This window comes from Cavia porcellus, unplaced genomic scaffold (genome assembly GCF_034190915.1).
Source record: "Cavia porcellus strain 051 isolate PalLab524CR breed Dunkin Hartley unplaced genomic scaffold, mCavPor4.1 scaffold_4, whole genome shotgun sequence".
Lineage (NCBI taxonomy): Eukaryota > Metazoa > Chordata > Mammalia > Rodentia > Caviidae > Cavia > Cavia porcellus.
The window spans coordinates 56388892-56394236 of record NW_026947487.1 but is presented as its reverse complement, the minus strand read 5'-3'; the positions used below and the strand labels follow the sequence as shown (position 1 = coordinate 56394236).

General features: G+C 41.7%; 1 long non-coding RNA gene across 1 annotated transcript; it reads right to left on the bottom strand.

Annotated features, from left to right (window-relative positions):
* Positions 1-4438: 4438 nt before the first annotated feature.
* LOC134475600 (uncharacterized) lies at positions 4439-5132 on the bottom strand. The gene is made up of 2 exons (XR_010046782.1): positions 5074-5132; positions 4439-4964 (listed from the first exon to the last, which is right to left on the bottom strand). It is a non-coding gene; the product is annotated as an uncharacterized LOC134475600 (long non-coding RNA).
* Between the last annotated feature and the right edge of the window lie 213 nt (positions 5133-5345).

Here is a 5345-nt window from a genome sequence, read left to right as displayed (position 1 = left end):
AAGCCCATCATAATAGGTATTAGGCTTCAACAGATGAATGGGGAGTGGAGCATAAACGTCAGTATCAGAGCTCTGGATTCTGACAGCTTCACAGACTGCTCTTTTGTGCTGAGTGCAGCCCAAGTTTTCATTTAATCATCACACTCTGAGAGGGACACTAGGTGGAAGAAACTGAAGTGACCTCCTTAAATTTTGGACCCATTTTGTCTTACTGTAGGATAAGAGGGGAGGCTTAGACCTTATCTTAGTCTGTTTTCAGCTGCTAATACCAAAGATTGGATAATTTAATAGAAGTTTCAAACTTGGAGGTTTGAAATGTGATGCTGACTTATGGAGTGTGTGTGTGGGGGGGGGGGTCTCTTACTGCACCAAAACATGGCAGAGGGCAGCACCACATAGTCACACAAAACAAGAATGCAGGGCTCAGGCTTCTCTTTCTCTTCTTATAAAGCCACAGTGCCACCATGGAGGTCGTATCCTCTTGACTTCACCTAATCCTAATTACCTCCTAAAGGTTGACCTCCAAATACTGTAAACATAAGACTTAGGGATTAAGATTCCAACACACAAACTTGGAGTGACACAGTCAAACCACAGAAGTCTTGGTGGACAGAGAAAACAAGGTTTGCGTGCTGGGGCCTGCTACTGGGAAAGTGTCCCTGGAAGATAGGAGAAGACCCTAAAGAATTTTGAGGCATCTTGGGTTGTGTGTGGGGGTCCTAGCCTAGATGAGCAGAAAAGCCTGAGGCTGTGCGGGATAACAGAAAGCTCTTTAAGGGCAAGGGTGTTAGCTCCGAGGAGACAACCAGAGCATCAGGTTACTAAGGCCCATAAAGTAGATGAGGGAGAGAATTTGGGTAGTGTTTTCAAACCTAATGCAAGGAGAAGACTCAACTGTACTCAGATAAAGGAGGCCTCTGCAGAGTGTTAGGCACCATTGGGTAGGCAGAATCATTAGACATATCAAGGTTATCAGTTGACTATCAAAAAATTAAAAATGTCCCAGGCAGGTTGGGAGCATAAGCTTCTGGGACAACATTAGGGCAAAGAAATTCCTCTGGGAGAGGAGAACAGAGGGAACAAACCAGGACACTTTGTGAGGGTTGGGTCTGATGGACAAGGGAATCATTGTGGGAAAACATTTTGTCCTCCTGGCTAGAGGAAATCTGTGGAGGAGTGATGAGAGCATTATAAAGAGGAAATTTCTGGGAAAAGCTTCTGAGTCAAGTGTCAAGGCCCCAAGCTTAAGAACAGGAATAATCATAAAGGCAAAGAGAAAATTAAGACACACCTAAATCTCATATTTTGTTTGCTATGGGATTGAGGGATCATTGAGTGATGCCATCAATGACATTCTTCCTTTAGGAGCCTGTCTGCTATAACGCATGAGCCATGATCATAGTTCATGGACCAGACAGACCAAATTAAGTTTAAGATTAGGATCATCTTCAAGATACAACATCCTCAAGCAACAGAGACTTCAATGGTATAATTTTGGCTTGGTGTTTCTTGGTATCAGAGATCTTTGCACCTTCTATTTGTTGTTCTGCATCATCACTGTCTCATTCGTGGTGGCTGTAGAAGCTCCAACATCTCTTGAAAGTTCCAGACTACAGGAAGGAGGAACAGAAAGGCTCATGTCCTAGCATGGGAACTCCCCAGAAGCTACACACACTACTTTAATTCAGCCCACTGACCAGAATATAGTCACATAATCACAGCTAGCTGCAAGGGAAGCTGAACAATGTAGTGTTTATTCTAGGCAGCCACATGTTCATTTGAAAGTTAGGAATCTTTCTTAAAAAGGGAAACTGAAAACACAAGGAAGCAACAAGTACTTCTTACCACTCAGCTTGAGTAGGCTGACCAAGAACTTCTCAGAAAACCCTGAAGCCAGTTTGCATGGTTCCTAAGTTGTTTACCATTACATAATGGTATTTGAACTTTGTGTCTTTAAATAAAAAATCATGTTTGACTCGTGCAGTTCCTGAGGGCTCAGAATCTAGAAGCAACTTAGGAGGGTGGTCCTGGGTCACTAACAAGGTTGCAGTCAAGTTGTCAGCTGAGGTTTCAGTCATTATAAGCCCCAACTTGGGCTAGAGAATCTACATCTAGGCTTACATGACTGTTGTCTAGAGGACTTTATTCCCTCACTATTTCCTAGAGGTTTTAGATCCTCTTCACGTGGGCCTCTCCATTAGATAGTTCACAACACAGCAGTTTGCTCTCCCTGGAGCAAGACATTCAAGGAAGGAAAGTAGTGTGGAGAGGAACAAAAGAAACAGAGAACACATTCAAGCTGAAGCCACAGTATTTTGTAACTCATTCTCAGGTGGATAAACCATCACTTCTGACTTTTTCCTCTGGGTCAAATGACAAACTCTGTGGGAGAGGACTAAGCAGACTGTGGGTACCATGAGTAGGTAACTGAGAGGCAAAGCCATCAGTGGAGGGCTCCTTGAGGCCAGAAACTGTGCAGAGGCTCAGGAAAGCTAACATCCCTAAGGCAGTAGCAAGTCAAAGGTTAGGGAGTGTGTTTTAGTCTGTCTGGGCTACTCTAACAAGATGCATTCACTACCCCACATATAAACAATGAAAATTTATTTCTCCTAGTTGTAGAAGTTTAGAAGTTCAATATAAAGCTGTTGGCAGATTTGGTGTCTGACGAGGACCAGCTCCTCAGAGATGATAACTTCTTGCCTCAACCTCAACATGATGGCAGGGGAAAATAAGCTCCTTCAGGTCTCTTGTCTAAGGGCACTTAGGGACTTAGTCACCTTCCAAAGATCCCACCTGTTGATACCATCACTTTGGTAAGATTTCAATTTATGAATTTTGGGAGGACAGACATTCAGACCATGGCAGAGTATAACAGGTTTCTGTTATTGTTTTTTGATAATTACTCAATTATCCCCATATTAGTCACTTCCTTATTGCTGGAACAAAACATCTGCCACGCGTAATTTTCAAGATGAAAGATTTACTTGGCTCATTTACTTGGTTTCAGAGGTTTCTATCCATGGTTAGCTGGTTCCAAGGCAGAAATATTGCATGAAAGGTCCCAGAAGAGGAACACTGTTTACTCCATGGCAGTCAGAAAGCAGATTTAAAGGGAAAGGACCACAGAGAGAAGGGTCTGGGGATGAAATATAGCCTCAAAGATAATGCCCCCATCACCTACTACCTTCAGCTAGATTCCCTTCTCTTAAATCTCCATCACTTCTCAGTAATCTCATCAATGGCTTACTGAATTCATGAAGTTAGAGCTCTCATAATTCAATTGTTTCTGGAAACCCTCACAGACATACTAAGAAATATTTACTAATTTAATAATTTCTTAAGTGTTTTCCGTTTCAATTAAGTTGATAATCAAGACTAACCATCACAACCCTTAAGGGACAATACTTTCTGTCACTTTAAGGAGGGAGATAACTTTACCAGTATGTAATAATCATCCTATTCCCTATGGTTCAATCCACCCAAATGCAAGACCAACACCAATGAGTGGATTAATAGCATAACTGTGGACCCAGGGCACAATCAGAGAAATAAACACACAGTCAGTTTTACTAGCTTCTCATAGACCCTGTTTGCCTTTTAAAATGACTGATATGCACACTGTCATTCCAGCAACTAACTGATTACTTCTCGCCTAATACTTGACATGGTATTGAAGAACTCAATACCATGTGGATGGGCTGAGTCATTACACAGGCAATTAAACACTCAACTCCAGAGCCAGATGCTAACATGTAGGTCTTTGTGTTTGGATAACTTAGTTTTTTTCACAGGAGAAAAGCTCTTTGGTCTTATTTTCTCTCAAGCCTAAGGGTTACTTGGGAGGCTGGCTTCGGTGACTAGTACACAGAAGCTAATTTGTACAGCCATTGCCCACACTGGGAGGGACAATTCCACACAGAGCACATTGCTGGAGACAGTCTGCCATTGAATTTGATCTTAATATTCTAGTCCACGAGCCAGCAGTTGCACTAGAGTTTAGTTTTTAAAAAAATAGGCAGGAAAAACCTACACACATTCTTTCAATTTCTAAAGGGAAATTTGATTCGAGCTGTAGAACAAAGGATGAAGAAATAGAAGTAAAAGAAAATCAAAGAAAAAGTGATTTGGATTCAAGGGGATCAGATGTTTCATTTATTGCAGGTTGGAGACCTTCAATCAGTCAAATGAAAGGAACATTTGTATTAAAATACCTAGGAGGCAGAGAGAGGGCCTTGATCGGGTGCTGGAGAGTTAAGTTACAGCAATCTTGCTGAGAGATATGAACCCACCTCCAAGGCTATCTGTTCCCAATATTGAAGGTTTTCTGTGTTACAAACCTGAGATGAAAGGTAGCTGTTTTGACGTCTGGCTCTGGAAGCCAGACACTGAAATTAGTGGTGCTCTCCAAGTATGTTGTATAGAGAAGGGAAGCACAAGATGGGGTGGAAACACAGCTGCTTTATTAAAGTGAAAAGATGTTAATTTTGTGACACTAAGGGTTCAAGTCACCTGTGCACGCAGAATGTGGGCAGAAATTATGAAAATCCCTTCTGCCAGATGGGGTGGGACAAGGGAAAAAGCACTGTCCTAGGAGTCTGGGGTGGAGTATGTGGCTCTTTGTCTGGCCTTGGTCTGGTTCAAGGGACTGGACACACAGGAAGTATTAATGGATGCAAGTCAAATAAATGCACAAACAAAATAAATGATAAAACCTTAAATAGATCCTTCTCCTCTTTAACCCTCAGTTTTGTAAAATAAAGAGATTTCCCCAATGGGGAAATTTCCACTGGTAGCTACATACTGTACAGTACTTTAGGGATGGGATTGGATGATATACAAAAGTATGACCTGAAATGGTGCTAACTCAGGGAGAAAGGTAAGGAGAGGTGTACCAGGGATCTGAATTAAGTCAGTTGTGTGATCTGAAATGATTCTTTGGGTTTCCGAGTGCCATAGATATAAACCTGCAAGAAAGTTACAAACAACATTATATATTTTCTCTTCAACTTTTAGTGACTTAAACACTATTAAACACTATGCCGGGTGGAAGAATTGAAGGTTAAATTAATGTACCTGTCATCCGTGGGGAAAGCGATGAGACCGTGAGTTTCAGCTCTGCAGGACTGTGGTTACTGTGAGACAAAAACATGAGGGAACTGCGTGAAAGGTTGTAGTTCTGCCAAAAGAGAGCACATTCCAGCCAAGCACCAAAAGTTGGATAGAATTTTCCCAAGCAGCAAAGACAGAAAGAAAGGGGTTTTTCTTTCATACCAGAGTTGGTCTATCCACCAGAATATATAGACCTTTAATGTATTAGAAAACCATACTTATCCACAAATGAACTG